General features: G+C 43.1%; 1 protein-coding gene and 1 pseudogene across 1 annotated transcript in view; both read right to left on the reverse strand.

Annotated features, from left to right (window-relative positions):
• LOC132321735 (acrosin-like) overlaps positions 1–18,887 on the reverse strand; it is a 61,349-nt gene that overhangs the window by 34,355 nt on the left and 8,107 nt on the right. The window lies entirely within an intron of this gene.
• On the reverse strand, positions 961–18,631 carry LOC132321757 (transcription factor E2F3-like; annotated as a pseudogene).

Genomic DNA, 18,887 nt, shown 5'->3' on the forward strand with positions numbered 1-18,887 from the left:
AAAAAAAAATTATTTAAGACTTCTTAGAATTCCTCTCACGTTCAAAAAATAAATATTGGTACTATACTATACTCTCAAAGATCTTCAAAAAATAAATGCAATTCAGTTGATGTGGTACTTACAGTTAGATACTTTGGAAAAAAATTAGTTCCATTTTGCTGGCGAAGAGAATTAGAAAAAGCTGTAAGCAGAGGAAGCTAATCCACTGAGATAAATATGATCTATTGAACAAACAAAGCTTGGCATAAGTGTTTTCCATAGAGGGAAAAACCCACAGTGCATCTCTAGTAGGCACTTAACACAAAGCCCCACTTAGTACCACAGAAATTTATGTACCAGTTCTAATGCACACTGGGGGCAGTAAAATTGAACTGTGCATCTTCGTTCCAGTTTAAAAAAACAACCAACAAAATCTACTTTCACGCACACACACAAGCATTTTTAAAAATCTGTGATTACTACGAGCAGTGGCAGAACTTTATACTTTTCAATATCTGCAATATACACTACATTTACAGTGTATTTTTTCATTAAAAGCTTTTAAGGACATAAGTATTTGACCTCAGAATGAGACATATACAGAGCTCAAAATGAGCATTATGACAGCAATTTAAACATTCCCACAAGGAGCTGAAGAATCCCATTTCACGCTTTTGCATTACTTCATCTTTACGTTCACTGCAGGGACAATCCATGTTGTGACACTCAAAAGACATGCATTCTCTGCAGAAGGCACGGCCTGAAATACTATTATAAAATTGTTATTTAGGACTAAACCAGTTCATTGAGCCCTCCTCCGTAAGCCCCCTTGTCGGGGGAAGCAGAGACTGGGGGAGTGTGAAGACAAAACATTTACGGTCGCCTGCTTGCGCTTGCTGACTCACAAGGCACTGGAGCTCAGGGGCAAGGAGAAGGCCTTGCTGTAAAAGCCTTCCCTTGTTCTTTATAGTATTTCAGGGAGTACTTAATTAAAAGATCAGCACTGTTCGAGAGCCTAGTTTATTTAATAATGCTATTTGACAGTAAGTAGGGGACAACTCGGAATGATGGCAGGTTTGTTCATTCCGTTAAAACCACGATTTAGATACGGACAGCGTTTAAGACAATCAGCTGTTAGAAATTCATCCACCAATGAAGGAAGCTTCTCTAAATCGTAAGCATCAAAGAGGTCACTGATGCCTTCTTCATCCCCAAGGCTCAGCAAATAATCTTCCTGAAGCAGAGGAGGCAGCAAATTCACAAAGTGTCCTTCAAAGTTTGGGGGAATTTGGTCCTCGGTCTGCTGGAGAAGGTTGGCTGGAGAAGCCAACGGAGAGATTGTTGCCATATTTACTGAGCAGTCACCTTGTCCTGAGTTAGCAGAAGCTGCTTCTGGAAGAGGAGGGAGAGAAAAAAATAAAGATGACCTGTTTAATCTCATTAGAAATACTAGACACTGATCAAACAAAGTAACCACTGTGTAAAGGGCCTTTCATAAAGGATCATTTCAACAAAAAATGGCCTCCATATAATTTCTAGCTTGTTTTTGACATGTTACAAAGGGCTGCTCAAAAATAGGCGTGTTGCTATCCCCTCTGACTTTTCTACTAAAAAATTATTTTACAAGGTTTAAACAACTACCGGGGGAAAAAACCAAATCAAGCGTAGTGAGAGATGCCCATTTTTCCGTGCAACTCATAGTCAAAGTGAAAACTGTCTGGGCAACAGACGTCATCAGTGACACTGCGTAGCTGCATGTACCCTTACACAGAGATTTCTGCCTCTGGCGTTGAGGCGAATCGTTGCTGCTCCCGTCTTGAAAACGCAAAAGGAACAAAACTGTTTGTTTCTTCAATATTGCACAAACTTAGTTCCCATAGTTCCATCGGATATGCAAATATGAAACTTATTTTTCTTCTGCATCAGTTGTTTAAACATATTTCCCCCTCTCTCAACCAGACAGGCAGAGTGGAAAACGGATACCTTAGCTTTTCGCTTCCTAGAAAAATAAAGCCAAAAAATCAGAGCTGGATATCTGAAGTTTAAAATGAAATCTTGAATGAGAGCACGAAGGAAGGCCGTTAGTATCACAAAGAAATATTTTTACCTTTGGAAATGGTTTTGGAAATATTTCCCTTGTGGTCCTGACTATAGGCTTTCATTGGACTGAGGGCATCGTTTTCCTCTGGGCACAGGTAAACTTCAATAGGTCCTTGAGTACTAGAGAAACGTATCAATGCATGCTGCCAACAAAAGAAACCTCAGTAAGGTGTTACACCAATGAACACAACAGAACATTGACGACACTGAGTAAATTCTTGTTGGGGTGCGAGTGGTGGAATACATCGTTTACAAATCAAAAGAACCTGAAATCCCCCATGGATTTTTTTGAAGATGTGAAAGGCTTGGCTGATGTCTCTTGTAGACTGGAGAGAACATAAAAGCTTTTCCCCCTGTCTGTAGGACAGACACTGCAGAAGCCCACCGTTTTATGTGTTGTATCATAACCAGAGAGGTATGAAGGATTGAACTCCTAACATTTTCCTACAACCATAATAACCTGGAGTGCTCTGATGTCATGGGACTATGGGATGCAAGTCACAGGTTTTGTTACTATTCATAACAACATTATTGGATGTATTTGTGTAAACGTTTCTGCTTTTAAACAATGCCAAAACATCCTTCTCGCTCATCCAAAAACCTTCAGCACTAATTCCCACTGATCTCAAGTAGGTGTATGTAAGTCCCCCTGTTTATCAGGGAAGTTTTTCCAAATAACAAAAGAAGAAAAAAGATGCCATTTTCTTCACCCAAACTTGTTGATGTAAGTCTTTCTGCCCCCTCAAGGCAGCAGCTCTAATTTTGATGGTGTTTCTGAATAACAGGAACTCCTAATTAATCTCAAGAAATATTTTTTTCTTAACTTTCACACACTGATGCAGTACAAGAAGATGACATATATAGACAGAAAATCTGCAAAGTTGCTCGTGGTCTTATGAAACAAAATCATAAATGACTCCAGTTAAAAATAAACCTGCTCCAGCTGTATTACATTAATAGTTTTAAAAAGCAGGAGTACGGACATGATATACCTCTTTGCAGACTTCTTTCAAACACATTTTATTGTGCCCTTCGACAAAAAATTCCTCGTGTTATTTGCGTTCTGACAGTTACTCAGCATAGGAGACAGCATTTACAAATACAGAGAGCAACAACCGAACAGGGATACCCCAGGGCACAGAAAACAGTGAAGAGTACTCAGGGCAACGCTATAGATAGTTAGAAAAAAGGAGATGGGAAGAGCAGGAGTTGGGGAAGGTACTGTTGAGTGACTGAGGTGTGCAAAAAAAGACACTGAGATGTAACTGCAAATGAGAGAAAGAAATAGGACTTGTACTGCCTGAAGCTGAAAATTAAATGAGGAAGTTGGGTATAGGGGATAAGGGAGGTCTAGGCGCTAGTTTTAATGATTGTGTGCATCTCCGTCTACCCGCCTGTTTTCACTGAATTAAAAAATCAAAGCGTAATGCCTAGAGGAAAGAAACAGGAAAGCAAGCAACGATAACAGTATAGATTTATGGATACTGATAAAAGACATCCCTTCCTCACTGCAGCAAAATGATTTATTCTTCCGAAACCTGCACCTAGGTTCAAAGGGGAAATGAAGGACACAGGCAGGGGAAAAAAAGGATGGAAACCATAATGGGCCTAAGCAAGTAGAGAATAATCTTAGGGAAAGAAGCGACAAGGAATCCGGAGTCTGGTCCTGCCTGCCCGGCAGCAGCCGGCCCTGGGTGCGGTGGAACCAGCCCAGCGGTAGGGATGCAGGAGTAACACAGAGGTATGAAGGCAGCACGGGGCTTTCTGGGGTTTAGCCCTATGTCTCATTGCTCCCTGAGAGAAGAAATCAGGTACATTTTTGAATCTCTAAAGCAGTGGCTCGTGCAAATTATTCGCCTTTGCACAACATACTCGGCTCTGTCATAACAACCGGGAATTGTAAAGCAGCGCACTTTTGCCCCCAAGAGAGAAAATCCCAGGAGCAGCTGAACCATGTGGTTCATAAACCATGAGAGGAATGAAGAAAAGTAAAGCTACTCCCTGAGGATATCTTCAAAGAAAAGCCACCTGAAGCATTTTTTTCTGTGACTGTGACATCAGCTAAGGGAAGGGAGAAGCAGCTGAGCTACCCTAGACATCTGCCTGAGGTAAGGAAAAGAAACAGAGTGAGGATGAAAGAATGAGAGCCAGACATCTCATATACAAAAGCTGGCACTCAGAGAGAGAGAGGCTGTGGCTTGAGTAGCAAGGGGCAACAGAAAAGGGACACAGATCACAGAATCACTAAGGTTGGAAAAGACCTGTAAGATCATCAAGTCCAACCATCACCCCAACACCACCATGCCCACTAAACCATGTCCCGCAATGCCACGTCCACACGTTCCTTGAACCCCTCCAGTGATGGTGACTCCACCACCTCCCTGGGCAGCCTGTTCCAGTGCTTCACCACTCTCTCAGGAAAGAAAGTTTTCCTAATATCCAATCTAAACCTCCCCTGGTGCAACTTGTGGCCATTTCCTCTTGTCCTATCGCTTGCCACTTGGGATGAACACAGACAGCTTCAGAAACAGAAGTACTTTTCATAAAATGGGAAAGGAAATCCCCATCCCCTACAGACTTCACAATAGCAAACAAAAAGTGCACTAGCAGAATGTACAATGTTTTACACAGATGTGTAAAATCAGTGTCAATGAAGCAAAGATGATGATGGAAGAAGGAAGGGCAAGAATGGATTCTAGGAGTAAAACACACATTTCTACAATAACTAACACTTCAGAAAAGAAAATCCTACATGAAAACATATGTCTCAATAAATTAGGATATCAATAATATGAGTCATCAAGACGCTTAAGGCATTGAGTTGGCCATGAATTTTATAACTAAAACTACACAAAGCAAAAAAAAAAAAAAAAAAAGAAGAGCTGAGTTTCTTAAGAGAGAGATTTGACATGGTTGCAAACAGGAAATTTCAACTGTCAAGGAAGAGCTGCTCTTCTCATAAAGTATGGCAAAAGAGAATAACCTGTAAATAGTGTGGATTCCTCTGAAGGAACGCTGGAATTGAGGGAAAAGGAACGAATAATGATCGCTTGTATAAAACGGTTTTTAAGATTCCCCTTCCTTTTTAAAAAAAAAACACTTCCAAAGTTCATAAGACAGATGAATATAGGACTGTATGCCAATTATAATCCAACCTGGGCATCAGTTACCACAGTAAGACTCAACACACTTGCTCCATCTATAGAAAAATGATCTATAACCTGGCAGGAAAAGCCAGGTTCTCCTTACCTCCACTGGGTCAGGCACTTCAAGTCTTGTTTCTGGAGGAGCTTTCACAACTATAACAGTTTGGTCTTTAAGGCCACTAATTTTTCAAATATCTTGATACGTCACATAAGCTAATGTAATCACGGTTAAGGAATTTTCCAACCCAGTTGATAATATATTCAGACTATTAGAAGAGGCATAATTCTTTCAATTATTCGTCCATTTTCTCATGGCTACGTTGCTTTCAGCCCAAAGTTTTCTGTTCTCTACACTGGAATCACAATTGCAGTGAAACGGTGTGAGAATTTCCCTTTGATCTAACAGCTGGGGCCACTACAGAGTGACAAAAGGGATTCTCCATGCCGAGTCCTCTCTCTTCTCCTGTACACACGTAAAGCTACTTAAGCTAAAGCTCAACAACCCGCAATTACTCGCAGACTGTGCGAAGCAAAATTTTTTTACACGCTTGCTGTGAAATGGCAGAGAACTGGAAATCACAGAAAAAATGTAAAGGAATTTACAGATGCGCATACACAATATATTTTTGAAGTCATCGATAAAATGATAATGTCCATTTTCATTTGAGGCTTTTTTGGTAAACATTTATATATTCAGATATTTATTTATTCATTTGTATTATATGAAATTATTTCAAAAAACTACTTAAACAACTACTTTGAACAACTTGACAGTGCAGAAAGTTGGTTTCTGCATAAGCACGGAATGAATCTGAACATTCTGCTGTTCAACATGAATTTGTCCAAATCAACGTGAGCGTTTTGGTGGGTTTTGGCACGGTGGTGCCTCACTTACTGACCTGCGTAACCGAGGTGTCACAGAGCTTTTGGTCGCAAACTGTGAAACGGCCGCGATCACAGGCAAGCGCTTCCAGGTCTTTGGTTTCGTCATCCGTGAGGTATCTAGCACAGTATTTATGCCATAGAAATAAAGAGCCTAATTTATTATTCTACCTTCGGGGGGTGTAAATGTGAACAATTTTGGTAAATGTCTGCTGTTACCATACAGTGAGACAAACTGCCCAAGCTCAAAACGCCAATACATCTCACAGAATCACAAAATCACAGAATCACTAAGGTTGGAAAAGACCTGTAAGATCATCAAGTCCAACCATCACCCCAACACCACCATGCCTACTAAACCATGTCCCGCAATGCCACGTCCACACGTTCCTTGAACCCCTCCAGTGATGGTGACTCCACCACCTCCCTGGGCAGCCTGTTCCAGTGCTTCCCCACTCTCTAAGTAAAGAAATTTTTCCTAATACCCAGCCTAAACCTTCCCTGGTGCAACTTGAGGCCATTTCCTCTTGTCCTGTCACTAGTCACTTGGGCGAAGAGACCAACACCCACCTCACTGCAACCCCCTTTCAGGTAGTTTTTAAAGAGCGATAAGGTCTCCCCTGAGCCTCCTCTTCTCCAGACTGAACAACCCCAGCTCCCTCAGCTGCTCCTCACAAGACTTGTGCTCCCGAACCCTCACCAGCATCGTCACCCTTCTCTGGACACGCTCCAGCACCTCAATGTCCTTCTTGTAGTGAGGGGCCCAAAACTGAACACAGCATTCGAGCGCCGAGTCCAGGGGCACGATCACCTCCCTACTCCTGCTGGCCACACTGTTTCTGATACCTGTAGCATTGCATGGGGTTGTTGTGCCCCAAGTGCAGGACCTGTCACTTGGCCTTGTTGAACCTCATACAATTGGCCTCGGCCCATCGATCCAGCCTGTCCAGATCCCTCTGCAAAGCCTTCCTACCCTCAGGCAGATCAACACTCCCGCCCAACTTGGTGTCGTCTGCAAACTTGCTGAGGGAGCACTCAATCCCCTCGTCCAGATCATCGATAAAGATATTAGACAAGACCGGCCCCAAAACTGAGCCCTGGGGCACTCCGCTTGTGACCAGCCACCAACTGGATTTCACTCCATTCACCACGACATTCTGGGCTTGGCCATCCAGCCAGTTTTTTACCCAGCGAAGAGTGCACCTGTCTGAGCCATGACTTGCCTGCTTCTCCAGGAGAATACTGTGGGAGACAGTGTCGAAGGCTTTACTGAAGTCCAGGTAGACAACATCGACAGCCTTTCCCTCATCCACGAGGCGGGTCACCTGGTCATAGAAGGAGAGCAGGTTGGCCAAGCAGGACCTGCCTCTCATGAACCCATGCTGGCTGGGCCTGATCCCTTGCTTGTCCTGCACGTGCCCTGTGAGCGCCCTCAGGATGAACCTCTCCATAATCTTCCCCGGCAGCGAGGTCACTCTGACAGGCCTGTAGCTCCCCGGATCCTCCTTCCGGCCCTTCTTGTAGATGGGTGTCACATTGGCAAGCCTCTCACACCTGACTTGGACCAAACGCAAAGCAACAGGTCAGGGGGCTAAACGACAGGTCAGCTCTCAGGCAAATGGCTTTTATTGAGGCTTCTACCACTCCTTTAGTAAGGTTTACTAAGGTTGGCAAAGGCAGAGTACAAATTACAGCAACAGTGGCTGCCACTGTATGAACAACGGAAAGGGTTGCATGGTTTTCAAATAGAACGACAATCTTCATTGCTGTAGCTCAAAGCTGGGCATATCCCAAAACATTCAAGGTAGCGATCAGTTACTGTCTGATTCTATTTAGGAGGAGGAGGAGGAAGCACACAGTCAGGGCAGAAATGCTGTTTTGGCACTATCTAATCACAAGGGAAAAGAAAACCATTTTCAAAAGCAGAAACTTCGCCTTCAGAGATGGAGCAAAGGAAGAGGCTTCCCAGCTCCCTGAGTCTTCAGCAGGTCACCTCACATCAGACCTCAGTGAGGCGAGTGAACGACCATACTGGGATGCGCTCAGATTCGTCCCCAGGTGTCACACATCCACATTCCTTCCTCAATAACCACTAGTATTATCAGTAACCTTAGAGCCACAGAAGGATTTGGGGAATACGCTCTCCTACATCCAAAAGCACGAGGCCAAGACGCTGCTAATGCTGATCCCTCCTCGCCCATCCCCAAGGGAGCCATCAACTGCAGGGCAGGGATCTCTACCACCGCAAACAGCGCTAGAAAAACAGAGAAGTATAATGCTCGGTTTTGCTTTGCTCTAAATCTCTTGTGGATGAAGGCAGTGCGGACCCTACTCCCTATGCCACTCGGTGGTCTTGCTTTCATACGCATTTTGAGATGCAAGCACAACCAAAAGACAGTATTTACATCGTTCACATTACTTTTTACTGACGCTCCTGTAGTTATTTCCTATCCTTCAAAACAGAGAATAAGTCCACCTTATTAGATGCTCTTTAAAAACTACTGACCATTAAAAGTAATAAAAGTTTTCAGCATTTTCAGCATTTAATAAAATGCTCTCTTCTGTTGCCAGCAGGTGGGAAATCTAGTGAAAATGAGAACTGGTTACTTACAAGGGGTATTAGCAGCCAAAAGACCAGAAACCTTATGAACCTTATGCAGTTGAGCATTGCTATTCCATTAAATAATTAAGTCTGAAATAGACATTTTGAGAGCTCATAAAACCTTTATCTATGATATTCCACTATAGCTTCTCTAACCAGAGGAATCTAAAAATTTGTTGCAAGTTTCAGACTAAACTGACTCCCAACTTTATTTTCCTCTCTGTGTCTGGAATTTATATACGCAGCAGTTTAATGTAAAAATAAAAAAAATTATTAAGTAAGGAGTACACACACACACAAGTCTTCGTTACCTTAGCAAAGACTTTGTCTGCATGCCTTTATAATTTCTGCACACATAAAAATGGGGTTTGCTCTGGGCTCAAAAGAATCGAAAGAGCACAGGTTTTGGATGTTGTCACTCATTAATCAGCTAAATTCTTGGTTCTGCTCTATGTGACCATGGATGTTAATGGGCTCCTTCATACACCACCTTTTTCTCCATTTTTTTTTTTTTTTTTGACATTCCAGAAGCATTACAGGTGCAAGTGGCTTAAGTAACTTTTATATAGAACTACATTAAAACCCATTATCCAACTTCTGGAAATTTCTGATGTTTCATATCATATTACTTAGTGGAATTCTCTTTGTGTTACAGAGCACAGCAAGACTGACCACCGCTGAGGTTTCGAAAAAAAGGATATCTCTGATTCCCCGAGTCCTCTGTTAGCAGCTTGAGGTCCAGGGTGCAGCTTTGGATCAGCTCATCCAGTTTCTTCTCTTCCTGAGTCAGTTCGGTCACCTCCTTCGTGAGGCCTTGACACTGGGCCAGCATGCCACCATCCTCCGACAGACGGCAGCCCCTACGGATACAGAGGGGGAAGACGCCCTTTCAGCATTTGTAAAACTTGACCCTGTGCTATGGCAAAGGGAAGAGGCAGCCTTTTACAGTGCAGATCAAGTCCTCATCTCCTTCTCCCTAAACCTGCCCATAGTGAGTCAACATCAACTACGCTTCCCAGAAAAAGCATCTTTTTATCATGCCAACACATTTTGGAACTACCACCAAGAGGGAAAAGCCAAATATTTCTAAGCTCTTCCAAAATCTTGCTTCTAACTCACCTCTCCTCTAACCACACCCTGAAAAAGACTGAGGATGGCAGTAGGTAGAGATGTGTACCTAGAACTTACGCCGCCTGCAAAAGCAAATTACTTAATGCAGTATTCAGACAAAATGCTGGTTTCTAGTTTCCCTGACAAATGCTGTTTATACACTGAAAACCTGTCTAACAGAAAAAGAAAGCTTTATCCTGATAGAAGGCGTTTTGGATGATTGCTTGGGGCAAAGTGTTAGAATGGAAGGTGGGAGAAGAAAAATACTGCTGCTCTGTGACAGTGAAATCAGCCAGCAGGAAAGGAAAAGGATAATGAATACTCACATCCATTGTATGTTGGTTTTGGATTTTTTCTTAATGAGATGGATGCCTTCCAGTCCATTGGTGATGTCGTAAATCCTCCTTTTTTGCACCTTGAGGACCTCTGCCGCTCTGTTCAAATCTAAGACCCCATCAGGAGATTGGCTCAGCAACTGAATGAACTTCTTTGTTAGAAGGGCAAGTGATGTATCATACCAAGTCTTTTCTGAAGGAGATTTTGGAGCTTGGCAAGAAAAGAGAAAAAAAAAACCAAAACAGATAAATCAGTTTTCTCATTTTGGTTCCGAAAGCAGCATCCAGAAATGAAAGGATACATATTACAGATATTTCTTTCATTTTTACCACAGAAATCTCTCAAACCTCTGCATTAAGACACAACTTACCACTGGGTATTTATTTGCATTTCAAGCTGCACTTTTCCAAAAGTCACAGGTACATGAGCAAATACATACATTTTTTTAAATGCAAATCTTTCCATTAGTCTGATGGATACATATATGCAATATTCTACTTAGGTTTTCACTATGTGAATTCTTAAGAGTATTTTTAGTATCTATTTATTTTGGCAGCAATACCAAAAATTCCCCTATGACTCTCCTCCATCAGGCTGATAGCCAGCTTTCATCAGGGTTTGATTTTCCCCTCTTGTAAGACAAGTGTTTCACATGCAATTAAGCAGGACTTGGCTGTACTTCAGTGGGTGAACACAACGACAGATTCCATCAGCGCCAGACTCCACGGCACGGCGTACAGAAAACTCAAGTGAATTAGAGGAGATTGACGCAAGACACAATTTATAATCATCATTTCCCCATAACCAAACAATGCTCAAACTGGGCAAGGGTATCCACTTCTTTTAAATTAGAAGTCAGCAAACGGCTTGGATCTTACTAGACAACGCGCTCTTTTCACGCACAAATGTAGCAATAGATGAGCTTTTAAGAGTTTAAATATGGAGATGAGAATAATTTCTAATTCTAAATGTTTGAGGACTTTGTGTCAAGGGAAATGAGCCAGCCATTATTAGAAGTCTGCTGGGCTGGTACATCTCAAACCTTTCATTTGCTTCAAGTATTACGCAGGATGGATCTTAGGCTGATCTGGTGGTCATTTTCATGTTTTCAAGGTTCAGGTCCCCCACTTGATTGCAGAAGTCAGTCAAAACTGAAATCCTACCCAAAAGTGAACCTTTAGGCTACCCTGAAACATTTTGAAGGATATGATGGCTTTTCAGTGAAAACCAATTCATTGCCTCTTTGCAAAGAGAACCTGCTGTATCTCATTCTTTGGTAGCTTCAGGGCTTGTCTGCATGGGGAACTGGAGGAAAATTCGTATCAATTAGGCGACATTCTGGATTTAGACCAGCATGATTTTTGTTTGTTTGTTTTAATTTGGGGTTTGGAAAAGAATGAGAGGGTCAGAGTGAGAAGGGCAAGAGGCTACTTGACCCCCAGCTAAACGGGGATGTGCTCCTGGTCATGCAGCAAGGGGGTTCTCTCTACGGCCTTAGCAACACTGCAGCAGCATCCTATGCACCGAATGGTACTGAACTTCTGCGAGAACGCACTTCGATTTAAAACGGACTTCATTTAGCTTAACGAAGTTTAGTTTAATGAAGACAACTGTGCTTGTTTAACTTGTCCGCATTAAGTTCGTCTCTTCAGCTAATTTCACTTTTCCCATCTGCCTCAGCAGAAACAAGACTTAGACTGGTGAGGAGGGACAAGTACCCCTCCACACCTCTTGCTCTCCCATCACTACCACTGCTGCCCCAGTCCTCCTCTTTCCCCATTCCCCTCCCTCTGCAAGCCTAACTCTCCTGCTGAAATCCCCCAAACAAGATGGCAAGGCTACACCCCCAGCGCCTGTTGCAAGAAACCTACTGCCCGAGGCAACGCAGGCGTGCAAAAATGAAGACTTGCAGCAACTAAGCAGCGGCAGTAATAATCTAGTCGTACCGCAGGCAGAGAAGGCAGCTCACAAAAAGCAGGCAGCGTGCAATGCTGCTGGGGCACAGCTACCGCTCTTTGCAAATCCCTGCCGGGGGGAATAAGCCCTGCCCATCAGCTGCTGTAACTCCAGCGATGAAGGAGGCGGCTGGCCCGATTAGCCCTGCCTAATAACTGTGCGTTTGAGCCCGTCGCAGTATCTTGATTCCTCAGCATCTACCTCTCCTAAGCATCCCCCGCTTCGTGTCCTTGGGTGAAGAGGAGGCCCTGGATGGCGAGGCTGCAGGCTGCCCGGCGGGCGGAGGGACAGAGCTGGCAGCCAGGAGCCTCTGCGGCCTCTCAGCGGCTCTGCACCAACCGATCGACGCACGCCGCAAACCCGTTGCGTGCTGCTGGCTGCAGGGGCGAGGATGTTGCACACACATCCGGGTGAGGACAGTAATAAACACGCGTCTTTAGCTAGGTAACGCAGCCTGTCGTGCTGGTTCACACTGATCTCAAGCTAGTAAAATCAAAAACTCTGTGCCATACAGCGTGTTACCAGTTCCCTTACTTGTTGGACTATCTGGACTTCTTGTCGCAGCTCTTCCTTTCCCCTTTGGAGTCTTTAGTCCTTCAGCCAGATACTGGTGGCCACTTTCTCCTAGCTCCAGCCTTCGTTTCGCCTGTTAAAAAAAAACCCAAACAAATAGTAATTTTTTTTTAATTGATGGGTTGTTAAGAAGTGTATTTCGCTTCACCAAACACAATATTGGGGTTACAGGAAAGGCGGACAGCAGTGAACTTTTCGCAGCAAAGTTCTGTATCAGTACAGGTTCATACCCCATATTCATCACAAGGGAATCTGAATATTTATGGGAACCCAAAGGCAGGCTTCAATGTTTCACTCTCAGAGGCTAGGTTGATGGTTTTGTTTGGAAAATTTAGCAATTTTTTTTAATTTGAAAAGCTGAGTGACAGTTGTATGACCCGCTTCAGTCCAGTCTGGACCTTTTCAAATACATATGAAAAATGTCTACCTCCCCTTGAGTTGAGAACGTTTCGGTTAAGAAAACCAAAGACAAACGCTCAAGCACACAGGTATGCACCCGGAAACCTACATTTCTTCTGAAAAACTCCTTACGTCCATTGAAGTTTGGGCACAGGTAGTATAAGTGCAAGGGGAAGGAAAAATGTAACTTGAAAGGATGGCTTTGAGAGGACGAGTAACTTCCATTACTGTAAGCTTTCCATCAACGACATACGAGACGTTACATCAAGAGCAGCATTGGACAACTGTTCTCCTCTGCTCGTCAAGAATTCTTGTCCTCATTGAAAGCACAACCACTCCATTTATTTCATATTAACTAGCACGTTTGCATTAAAGCTGCCTACATAAAAGCAAGGCGGAGCAAAAGTAGTATCAGAAAGATGATGCCTGAAAATCAGCTAAATGTTGCATTTAGCTCAATGGAAAGCTGTGTACACCTTGAATAATAAAAATCATGGATGACACTGTTAAACTGTGCAACACACAAACTGCAACCAAAACCACCACCAATATGAATTTTGTTCCTAGACAGAAACACAATCTACTATCTTTGGAAACAATTCTATACCCTGCCGTGCTACTCGGGTTACTGAAACTAAACCTATCCTAACAATAGGAAGGACATTACCTGGGAAGACACAGGAAAAAGAAGAAAAAGAAGTTTTATGTCTAATGAAGTTTAGCCAAATAACTGTTTCCCAAGAATGTTGTTTATTCAATTAGGTAGAATAATTCAGAGTATTTTATTTGCTTGCTCTTTAGACTTGCCCCAAAGGGTTGGATCATATTCAGCTCCTCAGTGAGCCAAGATAAAATAATACATTCCGCCATGGAGTTGTAGACAGATATTTCCATATTGTGGATTTAGCTTGTGTGTTTTACTTAGGGTCTGTGACCAAGAGAAGGCTCTAAATAAATTAATTTATATGCGTTATTTATGGATAGCTCGCTAACATCTTTGTACTGGACTCCGTTTGCAAACCTCAAACTTATTAAAAGGCAAGTTAAAGCACATGAAACGTGTACAAGCCCTCGGTGTAATAGCATGTACAGAGTGCTCAAGCCACTCTTCTCTTTATTTTGTGCGAAGGGGCAAGGCACTAATTCCTCGGTGACAGAGCAAAACTGAACTAACTGCATCCTTCTAACCAGCGCAGGCACCGGGCTCCGGGCAGCCCATGGGTGGCAGCTTCTCACGGCGCACAACACCTCTGCTCCACTCCCCGAGGCAGCGGCTCCGCCATCCAAGGACACAGATTTTAAAAAGGTCGGCTGTTAACAAAAACGTCCAGCTAATATGTTTAGCCAACGTAATTGGATTAAATTACGATTACAGCTATTCCAGACGGAGAAATACATTTCACACTTTTTTTAAAGTAAGTGTTTTTTCACCCTGAGCACTGTAAGAGCAAAGGCAGGAGGGGTGAAAAGGGAACAATCCAGGGCATGGGAAGACTAGGCCAAAGGGATACAATTAAAGATAAAAGAGAATCTCAAAACCAGGTGTGAGAAGGAGGGGAAATGCTAAAGACTTAAAATCCAGAGATTTGCAGCGGCTCTCTCCATCAGAAGAGAAACTCCGGTTTGGACTACACATCAACACTTGTTGTCTCAACTTGTTTGCAAGACACAACCCAACGGTATTTCACCCCTGCTTTTGTCGTTAAACACTTACAACTTTCTCCCGTGAACTTCAAATAATCAGGTTTGGTAGTGAGAGAAGACAAGCAGCACCCTTCAGCTGCGCGCAGCTGCCCAAGCCTGTCCGAGTGTGTCGGGCTGTTACAAACAACCCGCTCTCGCCGGTCTCACCGGCACGCCGTAGCTACGGGCAGCGCCCGACTAGCGAGCGCCTTCTGCAAAAATACCGAACGGCAGAGACAGCACTACAGGATAGTTATTTTGTAGGGCACAAAGCATATGGAAAACCTGAGAGAGAGATACAGGGCAAAATATTTTAGAAGAGTTTGAAAGAGCTTGGTGAAGTTACCGAGAGGCGATTTTAGCAAACCCCCGGGGATGTTTAATTTCTGGCCAGATGCTACAGGTCACTCAGCAAGTGCCTTCTTCCCCTTCCTGTTTTACAAACTTCATAACAAGATGCAGGATTGAAGTGGCATATTCTCTCAATTTCTTCTTCCCCGACTTACAGACCAAAGATTTTCTAGTGCCTTTTTCTTTGCACTGGAGATCCTGGCTGACTCACAGTTTCTCCCTCCCAACTCCAACATTGTTCATAGTGCTTTCTGATATCAGGCTTCCATTGAGAAGTCTCAAGATCTGTGTTCAGCAATCAGCAGAATCGGTAACCCTTTTAAAAAAAAAAAAATCTTGATTTGCCTAACTTATTTCTGCTGCAGGACTATATTAATTATTTGCAGTATATGTACAAATTTTGTATTGTCTTGACTTACATTGTTTGATCAAGCATAGCATGCAGAATCTCTGACACGGTACGTGGGACCTGCTAAGAACTAGCAAGCCAAAGGACACCAGCACTAAGCGTCCCAACGATAGGGAAAGATAGAAAGCGTAGGGACTAAGAACTCAGCAACATGAAACTTGAGTGCAATAACTGGAAGTCAGGTTCCTCAGGGGGATTGTGAAAGGATCATAAAGCACATGGGGCACTGAGACAGTGAAGCCACAAATCTCTACCTCCAGCAAGAGCCGTAAAAGTAACAGGAAAGCATCCTATTGATCCGGACCAGACACCTTACTAACCCCTTGGTTGAGACCTAAAATGTTTGGCATCAACTGTTTTGACTTCATATTCTCTTTCAATACTACAAACAACTGCTGGTCTAAATACAACTATGGATCCACTGTGCAGTGCAGACCACTAAAACCAGGGGGCCCCTCGACTCCTATGTAGTTATGCTCTTTTAGGTTCAAGCCCCTTCTAAAAAAAAAAAAAAAAAAAAAAAAAACGAAACCCAGGTAGCTACCACAATTAACATCAGAGGCAAATCCACAAGAATGTCTTCATAAGAACACTTGTGTCTACAGGAAAATAGAACCTACTAGGATAAGGATAATATGTCTAAATACCAGGTGTATTCGTTAGGAAGTATCTTCTTTCCATTCTTTCCATTCTTTTTCACTTGTTTTTGACCTTGTGTTTCAAGATGTTCTCTAACATTTCCCCCCTTTGAGACTTCTGGATATACTTTTTAATTCCCATAAACCTCAATCTCCCTTTACTTAGGTTCCACCACTTAGACAGCAGGTGGTGGCATTTGTCACTTTTCTAATTAGGCCTTTTCACACATTCTCAAATCTATCCCATCTTCTTACAACCTGGAAAAGAAACAGAAATAGATAATATTTCAATTTTAACCCGATTACACAATAACACAGCCTTAAGAGTCCTGTTGAAATGGTTCTCTTCTTGTTGTTGTCAAACTCTGACAGAGGAGTTGGTTAACTCATGCATAGTAGATCCAGGACCTTTACAGTAGTTGAGACATGAGTTCAGTCTGTGTTCTGGTGTTATCATTATATCAATCCAGCAATGTAGTTAGGGCATAGATGATCACAGTTTAAGCTTTGGTAACTTCCCTTTCTGATAAGGTTTATCCAAAAGGGTTTGTCTTACAGCTAAATTGTTTAAATCTTTGGTATCAATCCCCTCTTTTGAAGTCGTTAGATTTTCTTACCACTTCCATATATTATTCCTGTAAAACATCACTACCACTTGTGGAATAATTGCTGGAGGTAACTTAGAAATTAAATTTATATTGAAGGTACAGCACTGAAGGGTGCTGTGTGGCAAATATGCAAGGAATCCATCCCACAGAAGCTCCCTAGGCAACCTTGGATGTTGGCAACACCAGGGGAGTTTGGTGTGCTGACTCTAAGAGAAACTGCACGGAGGGTGGAGTGGAGTGGAGACACCGCCGCCAGGCTCTGGGATAAGACGGGAACTGGAAGGTACTATGGAACTGACAAGCCGCATATTTCCTACCCTAAGCCGCCTATTGAGCCAACAATCTATCACTTTTTGTCAAAATACTATCTTTGGGTGAACTTTGCTCATTATAATCTCATTATAATACCAAAACACCACACCTCCATCCCAAAGCTACCCACCTCCCAGATGCAACCACCCCTCGCTGAGCTTGTGCTCTGGATTTTTCTCAGTCTATATCTTCAAAAGCAGAACGAGAAACTTTTACACCAATTGCAATTGCTAGTGCCTATCAAGCCGGCACGATTAACCCCTCTTCTTCACGGTCTCCCTGATTGTCTCAAGATGTGTGTAGCAAATTCTCAAGATGGCTTACAAGCTGCTCGCACAGATGCTGATCACGGTCATAGTCAAGGTTGGCACACCCCCATACCCACCTGGAGCAAATGTGTACAAGAAATAGATAGGTACAGACGCCGAATGGACTGGCTCAGTTTGTCCAGCGGAAAGCCCCCGCATGATGCTCGGCGAGTTCGCCAAGTACACACCCAAACCCCTAAATCCAATGGGAGGTTCAAACCTGATAAGGAATCAGGCACAATAAAATCGAGCCTGTCAGAAATATCTATACCCTTACCCCCCTCTAAAATCACCAATGTTCGGCAATATTCGTTGCCAGCAACAGCCCTTACAGGGATTGACGGGGTGGTGACGGAATTGGAGAAAAGAGGCATCATTGAAAGGACTCATTCCTCTTACAATTCACCGGTGTGGCCAGTAAAGAAACCAAGCGGGCAGTGGCGTTTTACAGCAGATTATCAGCAGTTAAATGCTGATACTGCACCTTTAACTGTTCCAGACATTCCCCCCGCTACTGCTCACAACGCTTTGGCTAAGGTCCTAGCAGAGATTCCTGTTCCACCTGACAGCACGGCATATAACAAATCAGGAAAGGTACACCAGATTAACACCTGGTGGATCTCGCCCTCTTTTAACCCTGCCGGTCGAATACGACCGAGCACGCTTTTGTTTTCCTGTGTTCACAGGGATCCTGAATGAACTGCGCGTGAACAGATGAATTAAAGGACCACTGAAGATAATCTTAAAACACAATTAATGACTTAAATTAAAACTAAAACTAAATTAATTAATTAATGAATTAAAATTAAAAACATTTATGCTGACTCTTCCAGACCGGAAAACTCTTAATACTGAGTGTTACAAAATAACCGAGCCAAATTCAGGTTGCTGGTATAATTTCACCTTCACCAAACCTATAATTGTATGCTGTATTTGGGGCTACAGAGGCACAGAATTATTATTTGAATTTATGATTGATGCAGCAACATCTGTGCCACTTGCAAAGGATAAGAAACCGCTGTCCCCAGAAACCTCTGAAAATGTACCAACTTGGCCTCCTATTAGTCTAACTCCTTACATCTTCAACACCGGTCCTTACATAATTAAAAATACCGGTCAACAACAAGCGTTGCTTAATCTGTCATATTCCCTCAAACGTGTGGAATTAGCAACGCAGACTAATGTCCCTGCAATTAAACCTACCATTCCCGAGTACATCTCATGCAGGATGGTCAGCATGGTTATGTGGATGGACTCTCATCTCTCCAAAACGACCAAAGAGAGATGTGACTGGTGTCTTGGGAACAGGACTGGGAGTCCTAAACAGCATAGATGCTGAGGTACTTGCCAGTAAACCAGCCACAGTAACCAGTGATCTAAATAAATGGAAACACCCTTTACGATCTTCTCTTTCAGCTCTGGGAACTAACCAATGGCTCTTATTGGATATATTGCCTCAGTGGGGAGAGGTAAATGAGAAGGACCACCAGTGAAT

The sequence above is a fragment of the Gavia stellata genome, unplaced genomic scaffold, assembly GCF_030936135.1.
Source record: "Gavia stellata isolate bGavSte3 unplaced genomic scaffold, bGavSte3.hap2 HAP2_SCAFFOLD_44, whole genome shotgun sequence".
Lineage (NCBI taxonomy): Eukaryota > Metazoa > Chordata > Aves > Gaviiformes > Gaviidae > Gavia > Gavia stellata.